Genomic DNA, 22,752 nt, shown 5'->3' on the forward strand with positions numbered 1-22,752 from the left:
TATTCAACATAGTCCTGGAAGTCCTAGACAGAGCAATCAGGCAGGAGAAAAAAAAAGGCATCCAGATAGGAAGAGAGGAAGACAAACTATCCTTGTTTGCAGATGAGAGGATTCTATACCTAGAAAATCCCATAGTATCTGCCCAAGAGCTCCTTGACCTAATAAACAACTACAGCAAAATTTCAGGATACAAAGTCAATGTACAAAAATCAGTAGCATTCCTATACAATAACAACATCCAAGCTTACAGCCAAATCAAGAACTCAACCCCATTCACAATAACTTCAAAAAGAATAGAATACCTAGGAATACCTAACCAAGGAGGTGAAAGACTTCTACAACAAGAATTACAAAACACTGCTCAAATAAATCAAAGAATACACAAATAAAAAACATTTCATGCTCATGGTTAGGAATAATCAATATTGTTACAATGGCCATACTGTTCAAAGCAATGTACAGATACAATGCTATTTCTATCAAACTACCAATGGTCTTCTTCATGGAGCTAGAAAAAAACTATTTTAAAGTTCATATGGAATCAAAAAAGAGCCGGAATAGCCAAGGCAATCCTAAGCAAAAAGAACAAAGTAGGAAGCATTATATTACCCAGCTTCAAACTATCCTACAGGGCTACAGTAACCACAACAGCATTGTGCTGGTACAAAAACAGACACATAGACAATTGGTACAGAGTAGAGAACCCAGAAATAATGCTGCACACCTACAACCACCTGATCTTCAACAAAGTTGACAAAAACAAACAATACAGTGCTGGGATAACTGGCTAGCAATATGCAAAAGACTGAAATTGGACCTCTTCCTTACACCGTATACAAAAATCAACTCAACGTGGATTAAAGACTTAAATGTGAAACCTAAAACTATAAAAAACTCTGAAAGATAACCTAGGAAATACAATAGGGATGTAGGACTGACAAAGATTTCATGATGAAGACGCCAAAAGCAATGGCAACGAAACCAAAATTGACAAATGGAGCCTAATTTAACTAAAGAGATTCTGAACAGCAAAAGAAACTATCAACAGAGTAAACAGACAAGCCATAGAATGGGAGAAAATATTTGTAAACTATGCATCCGATATAGGTCTAATATCCAGAATCTATAAGGAACTTAATTTATAAGAAAAAAAAACTCTGTTAAAAAGTGGGCAAAATATAAACAGACACTTTTCAAAAGAAGACACACATGTGGCCAACAAACATGAAAAAATGCTTAACATCACTAATCATTAAAGAAATGCAAATCAAAACCACAATGAAATACCATTTCACATTAGTAAGAATGGCTATTATTACAAAGTTAAAATATAAGAGATTATAGCGAGATTGTGGAGAAAGGGGAATGCTTATACACTGCTGGTAGGAATGCAAATTAGTTCAGTCACTGCAAAAAGCAGTTTGGAGATTTCTCAAAGAACTTAAAACAGAATGGACTACCACTTGACTTAGCAATCCCATTACTGGGTATGTGTCCAAAGGAATATAAATTGCTCTACCATAAAGACACATGCATGCATAGGTTTATCCCAACACTCTTCACAATAGCAAATACATGGAATCAACCTAAATGCCCATCAGTAGTAGATGGGATAAAGAAAATGTGGTACATATACACCATGCAGCCATAAAAAAGAATAAGATCATGTTCTCTGCAGCAACATGGATGGAGCTAGAGGCCATTATCCCAAGCAAACTAACCCAGCAACAGAAAACTAAAAACCACATATTCTCACTTATAAGTGGGAGCTAAACTTTGAGCACATATGGACACAAAGAAGAGAACAACAGACACTGGAGCCTACTTGAGGGTGGAGGATGGTAGGAGGGAGAGGATCAAAAAATACCTATCAGGTGCTATGGTTATTACCTAGGTGACAAAAAAATCTGTATACCAATCCCCTGTGACGTGCAATTTACCTATATGACAAACGTTCACATGTACTACTGAACCTAAAATAAAAATTTCAAAAAAGCATACATGTTTTCCAAAATACACATATTAGAATGTTCACAGCATACTATTCATAGTAATCAAAAACAGTAAATGACCAAAATCTCACTCAATAATAGAATTGTGTATTATATGTCAATAAAAATAGAAAATGACAGTTTCTGATCTTTTGAAGAAAAACATGTTAGGTATATTTCAGTGACACTTTGACTAATTATTAGATGATATCAATTATCTTTTGACTATCTTTAGCCTTATTGGAATACTTTAGAACACTTCTTGCTCTTACCTTACTGGCAGAATATATATATATATTAGTCCATGTTCATACTACTATAAAGAACTTCCTGAGACTGGGTAGTCTATAAAGGGAAGAGGTTTATTTGGCTCACAGTTCAGCATGGTTAGGGAGGCCTCAGGAAACTTACAATCATGGTGGAAGGCAAAGGGAAAGCAAGACACCTTCACAAGGTGGCAGGAAGGAGAAGAGCTGAGCAAAGCAGGAAGAGCCCTTAAAAAACCATTAGATTTCATGTGATCTCATTCACTGTAATGAGAACAGAATGGGGGAAACCGCCCCCATCATTCAATTACCTCCACCTGGTCTGTCCCTTGACATGTGGGGATTATAATTCAAGGTGAGATTTGGGTAGTGACACAAAACCTAACCATATCACAAATATTTCTGGGACTTTACATACAGTATTTCAGGTTAACATGGCCTCAAAATCTTTCTCATTCTCCTCAGTACTTAGCCGTCTGTTCTAAAACGGAGATACTCAGACCTAGGTGTGCATCAGATTCACCTCCAGGTAGTCTGATTTGGTAGGTGTAGGTTGAAGTCTCCAAGTGTCCCTGGTACATCTGATAGGAATCTGGTCGTGGAATCACTGAACTAGACTGTCAAAGATAGCATTAGCATACCTCTATAGCAGTCTTGACAGCAGGAAAGTTAGGGATCAGAATTTTAAAAGTTGGACCATCTATACTATAATTACTTCCTGCCCCCTGCCCCCACCATGCTCTGATTCATTGCATCTGATTGCATGTGGGCAGTCAGAAATCTAGATTTTTAAAGCATCACAGATGATTCTTGTATTCACTAACGTTTGAGAAACATTGTTTTTATGCCTATAAACTTCCTCCTTGCTAAAGAGGAAAAATAAATTATTATAGCACATAGAAATGCCATATTTTTGTTTCAAAATACTTTCTCCCAATTTTCCAGAATCTCCTTCCTCTAAGTTATATACCAAGTTGCTACAATTTAGAAAGCGTAACTGAGACTATTAGGGATTTAAGTAAAATAGTTACCTAGTAGTTCCTTAGCAATTTGTAATTTACTCAATGTACTTCTGACTAGCTCTTTTCAGTATAAGCAAAAACAAACAAGAAAACATTGGTATGTCTTACCAGAAAATGTAACATCATTTTTTTTTTTTTTTTTTTTTTTTTTTTTGAGACGGAGTCTCGCTCTGTCCCCCGGGCTGGAGTGCAGTGGCCGGATCTCAGCTCACTGCAAGCTCCGCCTCCCGGGTTTACCGCCATTCTCCTGTCTCAGCCTCCGAGTAGCTGGGACTACAGGCGCCCGCCACCTCGCCCAGCTAGTTTTTTGTATTTTTTAGTAGAGACGGGGTTTCACAGTGTTAGCCAGGATGGTCTCGATCTCCTGACCTCGTGATCCGCCCGCCTCGGCCTCCCAAAGTGCTGGGATTACAGGCTTGAGCCACCGCGCCCGGCCTGTAACATCATTTTAAAATAGAGATACAAAATGGCTGTAGCACACACCCAATGCTCTTCTATAGTCAGTAAGCATGAATTACACTCTATGACTGAATGGCAATTTACTTTCCTAAACATCTTTTTATAGGCTGACAATTTATAATAGATGAGAGAAACAAACGAATGCTTTTCCCTCCCTCTTATCAACTATATTTTCATTAAAAATATTTGCTAGCTATTCATAGTCAAATTAGACCAAAATAATTTAAATCTTATAGAGATAAAGAATCTGTATTTTATTTAAGGACTCCTTGTAGTATACAGTAAATGTTTCAAAAAATGCCCTTACATACAATACTTATTAATGAAATGCCTTGTAATCACTTCTGAAGATACAAGGGTAGAATTTCAAGCCTCATTCTGCTAGACCCAAACATTATAGCTGATAAGGGGCTATACTACTTTAAGGGGGCTTGTAACATGGATAATAAAGATTGGTTCTTTTTCCTGGATTTATGGCAAGCCATTATCTTTACTGTTGAAGGGTTTTTTCCCCCCTCATGTTTTGCTTATACAATAAAAAGGAAGCTTAAAAAAACAGCTGCTTGCAACCACCTCCTCTAATGAGAAGATGAATGAAAATGATTATTCAAGACAGTTTAACAGTGGACAAAAGATTTTTCAAGTGAAACTCTCCAGTTTCCCAGATAAAAGCTATTTATGCTGACTATTGTTTTAATGACTTTGATCTAATACTAATTATTAAATACATAAAACAAATCACCTTCAAAGCAATCCAAGTTTCAGGCTTATGCAAGTTTTTTTTTCTTTTTTTCTTTTTTTGGCAATATATACAAGGTATGCTGTCCAAAGATAACTATGCATTTTATTTTTATCATCATAACCTTCACTTAGATAACTAATCATAACAAATAAGGGTTGCACAGGGTGTGTATGGAACATAAGTGTATATCTCTTTCTTGAAACTCAGGAGTAAATGAAAAAATAAGTATATAAATAACAATTAAAATTTTAACCACCCACCCCCCAAAACCTAAGTGTATATCCCTAAAAATGTCTAAGAATCAGTCAAGTTGATCAACTTGGAGCAGAATTCCATATCATTTAGGGTGTAATTTGAAAACCACTAACATCAAATTCCTTTAATATAGTATTAATAATTGATGACATTTGGCTGGGCACAGTCGCTCAAGCCTGTAATCCCAAGACTTTGGGAGGCCGAGGCAGTTAAATCACTTGAGCCCAGGAATTTAAGACCAGTCTGGCCAACATGGCGAAACCCTGTCTCTACAAAAAATTACAAAAATTAGAGAGGCTTGGCGGTACACACCTGTAATCCCAGCTACTCGGGAGGCTGAGGCAGGAGAATTGCTTGAATCCAGGAAGCAGAGGTGGCAGTGAGAGTGAGCCAAGATCGCACCACTGCACTCCAGCCTGGATGACAGAACAAGACTCTGTCTCAAATAATAGAAATAATGGATGATATTTTATTTTATTTTATTCCTTTCGTAGAAGAGGATTCTGTTTCTTTTTCTCTGTGTGTGTATAAATGAAATATATAGATATTATATTTATATATTTATGTAAGGGGGGAAACGTGGAAGAAAAATTTTTTAAATGAAATAATGTCGTATGAAGTCCTCAAAGAAACAGGCCATAGCTAAAAACCACTGAATTTATGAGAGGGGAAACTGAGCCACTTTCAGCAGAGACAGAAATAACAGCATGAAGTAAATTTTCTACAGGAATCAATACTTGGGTCTTTTCCCTTTGTGAGACTATGTTTGTCATAGCAGACGAAAGAATGGAAATTTGTCTACATAATACATGATGTTTTTCTTTTTTTTTAACTATGTACTCTAATTATGAAGATGGAGGTGTCCTTTGACAGATCTTTTAATAAAGACAGTTTAGCAACACTTGAGCTATTCTGTATGCTTGTTAGAAATATTAACACATTTAAATCAAGATCCTAATATAGATTTTGCTGCTGTGTGATCACTTTATTATATTAGTTTTATCTAGGTTAACAGATAACAGGGTAGTATTGAGAGAAGAGAGACAGACCCTCTCATATTGTTTTCTACTCAGAAAAGGAAAGAGAAACAAAACTAAAGGCAGGTAGCCCAGCACCTAGGAACCAGATCCGAAACAAAGGAACCAGACCCTAAACCAGGCCTGGGCCTGCCTGACCTAAGCATGGCAGTTAAAATTCGACCCCTTACCTAGCAACTGATGTTATCTATAGATTATAGGAAGACATTGGAAAACTTCCCGGTCTGTTCTGTTTCACTCTGACCGCCAGTGCATGCAGCGCCTATCACATACCCTCTGCTTGCTCAATCGATCACGACCCTCTCACACGGACCCTTTCAGAGTTGTGAGCCCTTAAAAAGGACAGGAATTGCTCACTTGGGGAGCTCGGCTCCTGAAACAGGAGTCCTGCCGATGCTCCTGGCCAAATAAACCTCTTCCTTCTTTAACTTGGTGTCTTGGGAGTTTTGTCTGCAGCTTGTCCTGCTACAGTATACTCTACAGTATCACCATGGTATTACAAATTATTTCTTCTAAGAAAATAATTATAGAAATCATTTGGGAACAGACTAGCTTTTTAATAAACTAACTTGAGGAAATCTCAAGGTATTGGCAAGTCAGGAATTGTCCAAGTCAGGAAGTTATAACTTTAATGTTTTTAAAGAAGGACAGACGAAAGAACCCCCCGGCCCCCCCCCCCCCCCGCCCCCGGAGTCTATGAAGCGGGGAGGGAGAGGGCAAGAGAGAGAGTGATAAGAGAGAGAAAGAGAGAGATTTAGAGAGAGGGAGAGAGATGAGAGAGAGAGAGGGAGTGAGCTGACTCACTTGAAGAAGGCTGCTCAGGATGGACAGTGGCTTGGGACTAAGGAATGTGAGTTCAAATGCTGTTTCTGCTGTAAACCAGCGAGGAATGACAACATCCTATCACTCTGGGTTTCAGCATCCTCATCAAGAAAAAGAGATCGTTAATCTTTAAAGTTTCCTCCTCATTTAGAGTCTACTTTTGTAAGACTGTATAAAATTAAGATGTAAGGTTTTTTTTACTTTGGTCTCTGAGTGAGGAAAGAGATAATAAGTTATTATGTGATTAATTACCTTTTTGGGCTTGCTAGTTTTGGGAATTCTTTTGTCAAGATTGCAAAAATTCAAGACTAGTGAAGATTTCTGCGTCCTTAATACCTAAAGTGGCGGAAGCTCATGAAATTTAATAAGATACTGGTGACTCTGTGGTAGAGAGCTGAAATCATTTTTTGTTGACCAGAGCATGGATTTTTCAGACTAGTGAAGATTAAAAAGTATGTTTATTAACTTTTAGGTTATTTCTAGGGAATTTTAAATGTCATATTGGCACCATCTATAGCTATTTAAGGTGAAGTGCAGCTATGATTTTTTCATATTCTGATAATCTATCGCTCTCTTTTATTTAAGCTAAGTAATATCAGTTTCAGTTAATCAGCAGATATACTCAACTGTTCATTTGAGTCAGTCACAGCTAGCATTTGTCTGCTTGGGCTACAAACCATTCAGGAAGATATTATTCTTTTTATCAATTTATATTCTAGACACATAGTATCTATGCTTTTAGTCTTTTTAGAATTTCTACAACTTCTATAAATATTTAAGCTTCATTTTTAATGATGAGTAGTCAAAGCTCCACCAAGGATATTTTAAGAGTTTTGCATGAGGAATTGTTTTGTTCTTAGTAAAGTTTTGAATTTTTCAATGCTCAAATATTACGTGGACATCATGAGGCACAAAATAAAAAAAAATCAGTTTAAAATAGTGACCTTATTAATGTACAGGAAAAGATATATTGTTTAATCTTTGTTTTGTGGTATTATGTTTCTCAGTAATCCAATTTTTCCAGGTATAATTATTGAATTAATTTGAGTACATAACAAAGAGCACATTTGTCAAAACATTTTGGTGAAAGTGGAGAATGCTGAGTACCATGGCATACGCCTGTGGTCCCAGCTATTCGTGAGGCCGAGGCTGGAGGAACCCTTGAGCCCAGGACTTCGAGGCAGCCTGGGGAACAAAGTGAGACCTTATCTCTAAAAGTGAATAACAACAACTTGCTGTAAACTGAATTTGGAAACGAATGGACAACTCTCAAAAACAAAAGCAAAGTACCTGGACCCATTCTTCTTGCTCCTTCATTTACTAACCCTTTCTTTTATTATTTTACCTGGTTTAAAGTTACTTTGGAAGAAAAGCAATGAATCACATCATAGCTTTATAAATATTTGTTTCTCTGATACTGTTTTAGGCTCTGTTGGCTAGTAAACCCTCAAATGTTTTGGGTTTTATTTCTCCTAAATAGACACTTCAGTATTCATGAACTGTGAGAAACTCACATCCATGTAAATGGCTTAAATATTTTTTGGATGCTTCCAAAATAACAAAAAATATAGAAAGGCTTTTCATTGATTTCTATAGTAATTATATTATGCTAAATACGTTGAGCCAGTCAGAAGAAGCCTGGCAGCTGAGGCATTCTGATTAATTACATTTTTCTGTTTAACTGAATTTGTGTCTCCAACTCTTTCTGGTTCCTACTCTCACCAAAAATAAAATAATTAATTTTTAATAAGCACTCTATGTTAGATGTTAAAGTAGGGATAGATATTTAGACTAAATATATACTAATTCTCAGATGTGTTCCATTTATTTGTATAAATTCATGATCCTAAAATATGAGCTTATTTTATTAGGCTCTGCTTGTCTTTTCTCGAAGTAACATGTTCACTATTATCATTGTTAAAATTTTAAATTAAGTCTTACAGATACTTTCATCAATAAATAAAAGTGATTTACAAGTATGCTATCAATTGTTTTGCATTCATAATGCGGATTTTTAAAACGTAAAAGATTCTTGAAAGTGTGTATTTATTTAAATACAATGTTCTATAATTTTATTTGAACTACTGACTTATCAAGTGGTCTCTTTAAAATGTGAAACCAACTTTAAAGCTTTAAAATAATAAATCTTGGAAAATTTACTTATAGGCCTAGTTATAGTAAGTCCTAAGTTCTGTTGAAATTATTACAAATGATAAATTTCAGTATTTTTTAAAAATAAGGCCTTACTATTCTGTTCTTAGTAATCTATTTATATGGAATCATGTACGTAATATTCCAGTTCTTTTGAATGCTGATGGCAAACAAGCCAGTAAATTGTCTTTTAAAATACAGCATCTCTACTCACATGAGAGATTTCCAGCATTCTTCTAAAAGGCACAATTATATTAGCTGAAGTCCACGTAGGTTTCTGTGGAGGTGGGAAGGAAGACTGGAAGTGAGTTTGACAGGCTTGGGTTTGCAAAGGTCCAGATCAATGCTTTTTGGAACTAGGTAAAGGCTGTCCCCCAGGAGGCAGGTTAAGCGCATCAGGATGCGAATTCTCTTTCCTTTCCTCTACTCTGCTCTCTGTCATCACACATTTATCTACATTTTTTCTTTCTGTATACTCATTTATTGACCAGTAATATATTTTGCTGGAGAATGCAGTATTTTGTGGAAATGGATATCAGGTTCAGACCAACTGGCAGTATCCTCTGAAAATCTCCTAGATGGAGATTTCTTATTAGATTATCCTCATTTAGCACTATTTTTATATATTTGTGTTGCACCAGGAAAAATGAGAAAGATAATTCAATAAAAAAATTTTTATTGAGTCATCCAGTGGAGAATTGGATTCCAAACACTTGTTTTAAATGATAAAACTAAATTTAAAATATTATCATTTAAAAAAGTACTTATATCTTCATTATAGTAACTGTGCTTAATCCCTCCAAAATTTATTCATATATACCTCTGAATTGGCATTATAATCATTATCTTGTATATGCCATTCTGTTACAATCTTTTGATGAATTACATTTCCAATTAATTAATTAAGACTTTCTGCATTATCAATTTTTTTCACAGTCTACAAAAGCTGGTACTAGCTGATCAATTATTGCATTTAAAATCCTAAGCTAACCTTATTACATATATTTTCTCATTTGTACAACGTAGGTGAGTAATGATTATTATTATACCATTAACTGAGGATTGCAACAAGTAGGTAATTCATCTGATATCACATAAGTAGCAAGTGATGGGTTGAGGATTTATAAGCACGTAGTTTAACCTAAGAACTTAGCCTTTAATCAATATGCTGTGCCACTTCTCACAAATAAAAATGCATGCTAAAGTAATAAGGACTGGATAATGTGAAGAAATACAGTTTTGCAGAATTTATGTTAGAGATTAAATCAATTTTTTTAACCTGATTACTCTCTGTGATTCTCCCTCCACCCCACCTCAAACTAAGAAATTGCTTTGGGGATGTGGTTTAGGATTCCAGAGCTCTTAGAAGAAATATTCTTGTCTCTGGGTTTGAGAAAACACTAGATAAAAGTAAACCAGATTTAGCTCTATATAAGGCCAGGAATCCAGGACAGATATAGGGAATATTTGTGGGTGAATCTTCAAAACACGCTTAAGTCCATGAAGCTAAATAAATCTACCATACGGTAAGCCAGATTTATAAAAGAAACTAGTGAAAACTGTGGGTGCTAGATATGAAGATAGGAAGGAATTTTATTTTAATAGCAAAAATAACCTATAAGAAAAAACAGAAAATTATTTCAGAATACATCTTTGGCAGACTTCTTTGGCCCTTAGAAAAAGGCAGCTTTCATTTTGAAAGAAATTATTTCCCTAGTCAAAAATGTTTTTATTTCTTCCTAGAGCTTTTTTCTCCCCAACTTTTAAACAGAGAGGAAGCTCAGGTTATAGTACATGGTAATAAATACATCAAACTAGGGCTATCTAACAAAATAGGTAAATAAAATAGGATTTATCACCTGGGAGTTTAACAAACAGAAAGCAGCCTTAGTTTAAAAAAACAGAAACAAAACTTAGAAAGGGTTCTGAGTACCAGTGTTTTGACTACGTTGACTGAAATGGTGTAGTCTACCTCACCCAAGCAGAAATCTGTAATTAGAGGTGTCTGAGATTGTATGAAGATCCTAAAACAGTTGCTTTAGAGTGACTGAATCCACAGTCTGAAATAAGAATGTGTGTATTTTTTATGCAATTTCCATAAGTGAAATTGTGTACAATAAAGCCTTCCCTTGTGTTTGGGCCCTATAGATGGTTGGTTAATCAAAAGCTTTTTTAAAGTCAGGATTACCTTAACATTTTGTAACTTAAATCATTCACATATGTATGCATTAGCCAACCCTTAGTTGTAAGCTGAGGCCCTTTTCTGTGAGCGTATGTCCACTCTTTGGAGTTCTGCCTCTTCTTTCTTGAATAAGCATACCTATAATGCATCTTTAAACATTTCTAGTTTCAGTGTCTTTAATGTGTAGAAAAATCTTCCAGGTACTTGTGAAGCTGAGTGCAGAATCATGATATATATTCATGAATCCCTCATCTCCTATTATTTTTATAATAGTTCTACTCTCAATTCAATGGCTTCTTTTTTTTGTCTTAGACTTTACGAAGCCTTTTCAAAGCATTTACCTTAATTTGCATGTGAGTATGAAATGTGAGTATGAAAGAAACAATGACTTTCTTTCATACTCACATTTTTCAATTAATGAAAAATTTATCAAATTATATAATTATAAAGATAATTACACAGTAGGATGTAGATTAAAGCTAAAATAACATTGGCCTAGAGAAGAAAGAATTTTTATCTTTCTGACAGAAAAATCTGGAAAGAGATGTGTATTATATATTTCTTTTCTTTCTTTCTTTCTCTTTTTTTTTTTGAGACAGAGCTTCACTCTTGTTGCCCAGGGTGGAGTGCAATGGTGTAATTTCAGCTCACTGCAACCTCCATCCCCCGGTTCAAGCGATTCTCCTGCCTCAGCCTCCTGAGTAGCTGAGATTACAGGCACTCGCCATCACACCTGGCTAATATTTTTCTATTTGAGTAGAGATGGGGTTTCACCATGTTGGTCAGGCTGGTCTTGAATTCTTGACTTCAGGTGATCCGCTCACCTCAGTCTCCCAAAGTGATGACATTACAGGTATGAACTACGGCGACTGGTCCTGGTTAGATATTTTTAAGTCTGATATTTTTAATGATAGCTCAACAATAATTAGGGGTAGAACCTACAGTTAACTAGTTGCTCTAGTCATCCAACTAATGTTACAAAATGACTGCTGCCACTCCTGCCATTACATTCATAATACCAGTCAGCAGCAAAAGGGGAAAGAGGGAGGAAGAATAGGCTCTTCCACTTTAATGGTATGATCCATAATTTGCACACATCACCTCAGAACACTTAGTCACACTGTCACACCTATCTGCAAAGGAAGCTTGGAAATGTAGCCTGTAGCTAGATGACCATGTGCTCACTAAAATGTTTATTGTATATAAGCAGGGGAGAATAGATATTGAGGAACATTGAGCAGTCTCTGATTTATTCAAATCTGTTCTTTTGAAACCAGGCAAATGCTTTAGTAGGTTTTGTTCTGAACTTCTCTGGTTATGCCTCTCTACATGTGGTGGGGATTCCACAGAGCCAAGGGGTCTTGCCTAACCAGAATCCATGCCCTCCTTTTAACCTGGCTACTCAAAAGTCTAAAACTCCCTGTCTGAACAGCCTTGGACCTGTATCCAGTGCCTCTTGGGTCCTCTGGATGGTGAACTACATGTACTTCAGGAGTATGAATAGAGGTTGGGTGAGCAGGATGGGAATTCTCACACATATGTTTGAGGTCCCTTATAGTATCCACAGAGCCAAAGGTGGTAAGAGAATAGAAGAATATATGAGCCATGTTTCCCGGCATTGGAAACTTCTCATGGAGAATTCAGAAGAGCTTGAAATGTATAAAATGGAATTTGGCCTTTCAGCTCATTATGTAGGTATATTTGCCAAAGTAGGAAGATGGTATCATTTATCTGTGTCTATATAACAAACCACACCAAAACTTTATGGTTTAAGACAACAATCATTTTACTGTCCCTATGGAAACTGTTCCTTAAGTTGTAGGCTGAGGCTGGAGGATGCAAGAAGGCTTAATTCATGTGTTTGGAACTTTGATGCTGTCTGCCAATAATGGTGCGTTTGGTCATCTCTACATTGCCTCTCTTTCCATGTGTTTTCTTCTCATCAAAGAGTTCATTATGGGTTTCTTCGCTTGGCAGTTGTCTTCCATGATGGGTAAAAATAGGAAGTTGCAGGCCTTAAAGCCTAGTCACAAAAATCACACTTCTACCATATTCTAGTACTCAAAGTAAGTAATAGAATCAGCCCAGGTAAAAAAGAGGGCAAATAAGTTTAAGCACTTAATGGAGTGGCAAAGTTACATTGCAAAAAGCCATGCAAGATGGGAGGGATGGCCATTTGAGAAACAATCTATGACAAACATTTTCCATTTAATAGCTTGATATTACACCTCCGTTTGTATTCTTGTCTCAGGCCCTGCGAATATTAAACATGTGTCTGTTTTTGTTCATCCATTATCCACTTATTCCTGCACATAAATTCCCTTTTCCATACATAAAACACTCTATCCCTAATGAAGATATCCACCAAATCCCATCCACTTCCTTCGTTCAAGTCCAAAGTCTCTGGGTGATGTTCAGTCCTTTCCAACTAGTGTAAAGGTGATGATTAATTGTGTTCTGTTGACCTATAAACTAAAAGGCCAGTTATACTTCTTCCTTTGCGTGTATTATACAATGGTGGATTAGAGTAGGTTCACTTTTCTAGGCATTGAGAAGGATAGAAATTGTTTCTTTTCAAGAAATCTGCTATTATAGTGAATGAAATAAGGGGTACACACTGTCATTATAAAATTGTTTCTCAATCTATTCAGTATAATAGAAATTTCCATACAGAACAGGGAAGAGTGGAAAACACATGGAAATTGGGAAGGCAAACTCTCAGGGCAATTAAGTAAATTTCTTGGTCAGTCTAGCTGGACGTTAAGGTTTTGTTCCCTGGGAGAATGGCCCTGTTTATTGTTCTCCATGGCCCTGAGCCTTTTTCTTATTAATTATTTTTTTAGGAAGTGGGTGATGAATCATGTGCTTTTTGTTTGTTGTCAAATAGACTTTGTGGTCTCCTTGTTGCTGGTGCAAGGGATTTGGGGTTTCAGGGATTGCTGTAAGGTTCAAAAAGTCATGGGAATTTCATTGCTAAAAAGACTACGAGGTCATTTTGCCATCACTCAATTTCCTGAAAATTCTAGTGGTCTCTGATCTTTTTGTTTCTGGTTATTGCCATGTAGTGGTAACCACAGCCAAAGATCTAGACATGGCTTATAAGCTTGGAAAGTCTAGATTTTTATTAACTGGCTCTGTGCTCTGTCTGTCCTTCCTGCTTCAACATAAGGGTGGTAAATTTGGGACCATCTGCAAGAAGAGTCATGGGTGGGGTGACAATAGGCTTAATCTGGTCTTTGCTGCTGAAGCATTCAGCATACTTTGGGCGTTAGTCATTGTGCTTTATAGAGGAAGTGAGAGTGTAGGCTAATCTGGTGAGTTAGTTGACTGAAGCTTGGCTATGAAATTTCCTTTTACAGAATAAACTGAAAGTAATATAAATAGGTTTCAGACTCTAACTTCCTATTCTTCTTTATTATTTGGTGAAACTATTATCCTGGAGTGGCTGAGACAAATATATCTGTTATGACTAGTTCCAGATATATGTAGTTTTCTTTCTCAAGCATCTACTTCTCACTTTTGTCTTATTTCACTCTGCATTTAGTAAATTAAAGTTCAGATTTTAGATACAGGGTTTTAAACAATTGTAATAATGAGGTTTTTTTTTTTTTGTACTTCCAATGCCTTTCCATTGATGCCTCAAAACGGTTTCTCTCTATTTGTATTACATTTCTGCTCTATGTCCATTTTATTATTTAACGTCTCTTTTGCTTTCAAGGCTCTTTCCCTTGCATGACTTTTCTAAATCAGCACTGGTCAAGAGATATATAACGTAATCCACATATAGAATTAATAAGTGTTCTAGTACCTTATTAGAAAGCATAAAAAGAAACAGAGGAAATTAATTTTAATATATCTTTTAAAACAACATCAAAATTATTATTTCATGTAACCAATATAATATTATTGAGATATTTTGTTCAAAATCTGGTGTATATCTTATCCTCAAAACACAGGAAGATTTGGATTAGCAATATTTCAACGGCTTAATATATATACAGTGTAGCTCTTGATCTTTGCACTAACTTGGGATGTAACTAGGAAATATTCATTATCAAATGCTCTTTTCTAGGCATTGTGAAGTATACCAGTTGTTTCTTTTAAAGAAATCTGCTATTTAGTGAATGAAATGGAGGGTACACTCCCATATAAATATAATATTGTTTCTCAAACCATACTGTTCTGGAAAACACGAATTTGGGTCATTTTTGTTAGAAATACATAAGTCTCCTTCAATTTTTTCTTTTTCTAAACAGGGAAGCAATATAGGGTAATTATGTTTTTTTCATTTGGAAAAATAACAGTAGATTCATTGAAAAGTCCACCCAGATACTATAGGTACAACTTTCCATCATTTGCAGAGAGTTTTGCTATCCTGAGAGGGGCAGTCCAAGCCAGGTCAGTCTTCTGCTATGTATATCTCTGATGTGAAATTATGTTAGGAAAGGCTAAACGTTAGTCTTAGAAAAAAAAAAAAATCCTCTCATCTATAATGAACTGAAGTTAAATACTACCCTTGCTTTACTTCCTTGCAGTAAAGCATGTACATCTCTGGGGCTATAATCAGGAAGCCAATAGTCCAAGTCCCTACTTCAAAAAGTATTTGATACTTATATGAGGGTAAGCAAAATGTCTACCTCCTGGAATTCATCAAGTCCTCCAGTTTTTGGAGCTATCTTTTATTCTAACATTTAAATAAAATGGCTCAAATTTCTTTTTATAAAATAGTACTACCTAGCTTCAATCAACTTCATTCTTTTGAGGGCTAACTTTCCCTAAAATATTTGAAAAACACCAAGGTTGCCTGAAGTTTGCTTCTTTACTGTCATCTCCAGGACCCATTATCATACCTCCTGCTGAACGTCAGGCTTCTGTTTACTTTGTGGCTGGTCCCCCCAACTTTAGAACTTTGCTTCTCTTTCTCCATTCCCCAAGGTACCATTAATATTAATGACTGAAATTCTGGGCCAAACAGACTTCTGTTGAAGACTTGCAATAAATAGAATTTCCTTACATTGAGAAAACAATTCTCTGCCCTTCCTAAAACCATGTTCCTGAGGGTCCTATCTCTCTAGACCAGAGTTGTTTAACAAAACTTTCTGCACTGTTCAATACAGTAGCCACTGGACACATGTGGCTATTGAGCACTTGAAATGTGGTTAGTGAGGCTGAGAAACTAAATATTAAATTTTATTCAAACGTACACTTAGTCACGTGACTAGTGGCTATCATGTTGCACAACAAAGGTCTGTTCAACTTACTGTGAAGATTGATTCCCTTTCTTTTTCCAAGGTTCTCATCCCATTTGCTAACTACCATTTTGTAGTTATTAGTAAATAATTACAAAATTCCTGTTACTCTATTTCACAGGAGAGATTTCACTCAATTTCCCACACTTGGATTTATCTATCTAGATTATCGTGGAAGCCCCCATTATCTTGTACAATAAAAAAGTCTCTTGTGGCCCATCAAGATAATTTCCTAGAAACAAAGAAACATTTATCTTGGTAAATGCTTACACCAAGGATGATTTAAGTAGTTGCAAACCATATTACGTTTTCAAAATCAATATTTTCATTAGGTTACACCTTTCCTTCAGCAAAATATTTTCTGTAGCTGGAAAAGAAAGTTGTCCATAAATTCTTTCCATAGGTCATGTTCTGGAAAAGATAAAAACATATTATCTAATATCTTCTGGACACTTATTTCAGGCTACTCAATCCGTATGACATGCAGACATAGTATGAGAAACTGTTTCAGGCAGAGCTCTCCAAAACTGGAGGAAATCTCTTAAAAATTTGCATAATTGGGGAATGAGAATGAACAGCTGTCTCTCAAGCATGAGGAAATGGGTGTGGTGAGAATATCAACATTATTCTCTATCCTGAGGCTTCAGTCTCTGATTTATCGTTTTGAAAGACATCGCTCATTGCCAAGGTTTTGTCCCTTTGAGAATGGTATGCTCCTGTTTCCATTAAAATAATATTTCCTCCCATTCCTGCTCCTTACGATGGGATTCAGAAAACAGTAAGTTGACCCTGTATCAACCCCCCTTTAAAGTCATATACTGCCTGTGCTTGGCATGACACTCCACCTAGAAATTTGCCTGTTTCCCAAGCCTCTCTATAAAAGGGAAGAGAGCTCTATAGTCAACTAAGCATATTTGCTCATGGGATCTAGAAAGCCCCATTCCTCTTGAAATTTTCTGTAATCTCACTTGTTGCCAGAACGTTTCCAGAAAAGCCTTACTTTCCATTTCATTGAGGATGGCTTTTTGGTGTGCTTAGTGCTTACAAAGTGCCCGTTCTCACAATCCTAGCTAAGGGGTAGTATTTCCATTTCATGGAATCATGGGTCACGACCCTGGAAATAACTACCACCCTGAGCTTCGCAAGGCCTCTATGATAGCATTGCACTCCAATTCTTAGACAATCGTTAGAATTGCTTAGTTTCAGATAGCATTGATCTCTACAACCATATGCCTTTTCATGATTTGCTTCATATAGACAGAATGCAGTTTTTGACAAACTGGGTCAAATATATCCTATTTATGTTCATCTGTTCCAAATTGGTAGTAGAATGGTGATATTTATGGTCACTGGCCTACAGTCCTCTAACTAGAAGGAAAAGTACTACCTGCTCCTACTCCCTCAAGCCTTGAATAATAAAATCCTGAAACCAAATTTTGCTGACAACAACTTCTACTACCCAGGTCTGAGCTGGTACTTCCTATACTAGTTTTGTTACATTGAAGGTTTTCTATTGTTTTCCAATTCTACCTTTCTTCCTCCTTATGAATTATTCATATAATTGAGAGACCCTATTTACTCTGAGATATCACAAATAACATTTTTACTATGAATAAATGTACTATTTATTTTTTCCAATTAAACCCAGTTTATTCTGGTTTAATAAGTACTGCTTTTTGAAATAACATCCCTAACTTAAACTGATTAATGTACTTTTGCCATAAAAATTTATTGAGCATATAGTATGTGATGATATAGTTCTAGATGCTGGCCATATAGCAATGGGAAAAACCCACACAAATCCCTGCTCTCATGGAGTTTATGTTCTAGTTAACTAAGACAGAAAATAAACAAACACATAAAATATGTAGTATGTCAGATGTTACAAGTTCAGTAAGAAAAGTAAAGCATGACAAGGGGGATACTGGAGAGAATTGGTGGGGATAGTTACTATTTTAAATTAGCTAGGCAAGGAGGAACTCACTCATAAGTTAACATTTAACCATAGACTTAAAGGAGACAAGGGAGTGAGCTATGTAGGGATCTAGGGAAGAGTTCTGCAGAAAGAAGGAAATAGCAACTGCAAAGCCCTGACATGTACAAGAAATAGCAAGATGGTCAGTGTATCTGGAACCACGCTAAGGGGGTGAGCCATAGAAGCTGAAGTCAGTGAGGGTATGGAGCACGAGACTACATTGTCTTGTAGATACATGTGCTTTGCCTTTAATTCTGAATGAGACCAGACATCATAGGTAAGTTTGGGACAGAAGAATGATTCATATAAACAAATATTTTTTTCTTTCTTCATTGTCAAGCATGCTTAAAAATTAAACGTCAGAATTATGACCACTCTACAAATTTGTCAAGACCAGCTCCTGTGTAGTATGCATATGTGGACATGGAGCAAACAGCCATATAGTCAAGGAATTTCCTAACTTCCTTATATCCATAAATTGCCATGGATATTTATGGATGTTATGTTTGGGATACAATTTGCAAAATTTCAGATGAGTCACCAGTTCCAGGCAAGGAAATGGAAATATGGTGGAATCGTCACTGAAAGATCTTACAAGCCCACATAAATGAGCAGAAAAGAAGCAGACACGCTTATATCTTGACATACTAGGAAACATCCTTGGGGAAAAATAGTTTAAACCACATTTAGAGGATGATGACCCTGGGGAAAAAAATATCCAAATATGTAAGAATGACATCTGTGCTTTCCACCATTTTTCAGATGTGAGTGTTAATGGTATATAATTAACTACAATTAATTGAGCTGAAGTTTGGCCACACATCCTGTTTCTGTTACCACACCCAGTACAACCTCCGCACATCTGTGGGCCATCATTATGATCACCCTTTTCCAGGAATATTAAGCAATTTGTTAGAGAACGGACATCTGGAAATAAACCTATGTTAGCTTGAGCATGGCCTTTTAGTTCTATAAACCATACTTGTCTTTCTCCAGAAATAATGATGCTAGTCCAATTCCTGTATCTTTTGAAGGAAAACAACATGAGAATAGCAACTTCAAGTTTCAAACACAACACTAAATTCACTGTGAATTTGTAGTGAATAAGGACTACTTTTTAGGATACATTATTCTAGAGTACCAATATTAAATTTTAACACATACTTACAATAAAATAAAAGAGACATAACACTCATTCTAGCTTTCAGCTCTTTACAAAGAAAGCAGTGAAGCTTTAAATCTTTTAGAAATGAAATTTAAATATACATAATATGTGCTTATTGAATTAATTTAACCATAATCCTACACTGCCTAAAATCACTCATTATTTTGATGTATTTTCTTTTTGTTCAATCTTTTTTGACTTTTGTTTTTGACAATATTGAAAACATCATATTTATAATTTATATATACACATAATTTTACTTTGCCATTTTACTTAACATGATGTCAAAGCATTCTCCTTGTTGTTTTATAAACTCATGAAAATATTATTTCAGTTTGACATTTCTAAAATATGATATGATCATAAACTTCACTAAAATTCTTTACTATCGCCCCATCTCAAGTATAAAGTTCCAAAATCTTTAGTGAAGGATATTAGGCTGGTTATGATCTGTCCCTTTCTGACTCTGTAGTTTTTGCCTTTTCTCTAATTTCCCAGTCACACTTTTACCACTAGCAATTAGGAATGCCTTTTTGTTTTTGAGTCAATGATCTTTTCTCATTTTTGGCATAATCTCACTATTATTTATGATTTTACTGTTATTACTTGGTATAACAATTCCTACTTATTTTTAAATACTGAAGTTTAAAATCTGCTTTTCTGGGCAGCCATTTTTGACACCCTTCACCCAAACCTCACCAGTTGCACATTTGGTTCTCCCTCCTCTGAGCCCCACAACACCACCAAATTATAAGAAAAACCGGTTTCCTCCTCTAGATCAGGAGCTATGTAAGGGCAGAAGTCTTCTCTTTTTCATATTTATATGAATGGTTCTTAGCATAGCTCCTGGCACATAAGGGGAATTAACTTAATGTATATCAAATGAATTACTAAGTGACCATAAATTAATTCTCTTCTTTTCTCTGTCTTCCATTACTGAGGACTTGTCTTTCCCAATATAAAGACCTTGTCTTCCAAATTCTAAACTGTCCTTATCCACTGCCAATAGTATCCAAGTTAATATGTTTATTGATTCATTCACTTTGGTCACTTTGGGTCTTAGAACTTAGAGTTCCTTGTCTGTACTTTGGAGGGTAAATTGTGCTAATAAAGCTACGAAAAAATATCCACTAAAATAAAATTGAAATTTAAAAAGGACAAAATGCTATTGCGAATAACTCTAAATCTACAAATTAAGTACTGGTATTGAATTTCACATCTGACAAATATTCAAACCTGAATGATGGTATCCATTTCTAATGTGACTACAGTTATAAACTGGGTGGCAGATGTACAGGTTCCCCATGTTTGTTTCTATAATACAAACTGAGGATTGCTGGAGCTACCTCTTAGGAACACAGTAATTATGTATAATTAAACACAGTAATTAAAGTTACAATGAAACATCCTCTTCATTGTAACTTTTCTCTTTGTGGTACTGAATCAGGAGAGGATAGACTTTATATGGATGTGTATTTCGTTTCAGATTCATGAACTTGGGCACGTTATTTAACCTAAGATTCAACTCCATCATCTGTAAAAGGGACAGATTAATAAAGTCTAACTCATGAGACTTTGGGGATTAAATATGCAACTTCATTTAAAAAACTCTGTACAGTATCAGGCTTATAGTAATACGTATTTTGTGACTTTGGGTCTAGATACCTGAGCAGCCATTTGAGTGTAATCTTTACCTGTTATCCTCCTCCTTGTCATCTAAAGGAATCTATTTTCTTTTTTGTTCCAGTTTTCTTCTAATCACTATTCTCCAAAATGCATAAACTGGGCTAATTTGGCAATCTGTTTCATGATTCAAACTAAAAATTTTCTCTTTCCCTCAAGTCGAGAGGTCTGCATATTCTTAAAATTATGGCCAACTCCATTAGTCTGTATTGGAGGTTAGAGAGGGGTTTTGCTTATTCTTGAACAGTTAAGTACTCAGTTACCTATCCACACATAAATTGTGTGGGATTGCTACTTACATACTCACCAACACTATCACCTGACATTTGAATATTGCCAATTAACCTATACTTTTTCATGAAATTCAATCTCCTTTTGTAACACAGATTATATGGTTGAAAGCATTTCAGAATAATTCTTTATATTTGAATTCTTCCATGTATTTTGATTTTCATTGAAGTGTCTTAAATTTACTGAAAAAAATAAGTATTTTATAAGATATTTTAACACTTACAATGTGTAAATTACTGTATTAATGTTCCTAGAATGAATATTAATTAATGTTCCTAGAAAAATGCAAACATAAATAAATAATGTTTTTTTTCTCCTCAAATTTCTTACCGCCTAATGTGGAAAAAACACACATGAACATATAACTATAATTTCATTTTAATCTAAGATTTCTAAATAAAAAGATAATAAGAATAGAATTTTATTTCAAGTTTTATATTTTAAAGGTCAGAATGATAAAACACTTTATTTTGAAATGTAAACAGCTTCAAATTATCAGGTTGTAGAAGGGTATGGTGAGCTACTATTTCTAAGAATTATTGGGATATTTTTTGCACTTCTATTATATTTATAGAGTTGAATTTTGTGAAGTCTTATTTTTTTGAAAGTTTGTTTATCTGGGTGGCAGAACATGCTAGTATTGTGGCTAATTTACAGCCTCCTGCAGCTTTTAATTGTAAACCTTTTTGATACACTGGTTTTGCAGAACAGTTTATAGATTTGGTTTTATAAACAGTCATTTTTACTCTCTCTTTCCATTTTAAAATTACCATGTGGAAACTCCTTCAAGTTTAAGAAATAGATTATTGTAAAACTTAGAGTTGGATTTAAATTGGCCTTTTTTTTTTTTTTTTTAAATAAAGTAAACCAATCTCTTCACATGGTATGTTATTATTACCTTCACTGTGATTATGTTTCCTGGCCAAAGAGACACAGAGATTATTTTGAGAACGTATCCCCTAAATATACAAAAATACCACACTTAAAATTCCTAATCAAATACACCAACATTTTGGATGCCAGAAAATACCTATGTCCACTGAGAATTCTCTAGTCTCCTTGCCCACTCACTTGGCCAGAAGAGCAAGGGCTGTGCAGTAGTAGGAAAGATGGAATTTCTAGACTGAGAATTGGATGCCAGGAGGAGAGATGAGATGGTCATTGGCATATTGGGGAATGTAGGGCTGGTTGATCAGGGGCACATGAGAAAGTTCCTATCCTCTCTCCTGACCTCCTTTAGTGTTTCTCTTCCTCTACTCCACTGAAGACATAAGAACTCTGCTCCTGGAACAAATTAAAACTCCTTCCCCTCTCTCAGTACCACAGAAGAAACAATGGTGTCAAAATGAGAACAGGAAGAAAATGAAGAAGAAGCATAAGAATTGCGAACATTGGTAAAGGTTCATTTTGAGAAATCTCATAATAAAAGGTATTATTGAGAGTCACTGAAAACTAAATAGAG

Source organism: Rhinopithecus roxellana, chromosome 3, assembly GCF_007565055.1.
Source record: "Rhinopithecus roxellana isolate Shanxi Qingling chromosome 3, ASM756505v1, whole genome shotgun sequence".
In the NCBI taxonomy this organism is placed as follows: domain Eukaryota; kingdom Metazoa; phylum Chordata; class Mammalia; order Primates; family Cercopithecidae; genus Rhinopithecus; species Rhinopithecus roxellana.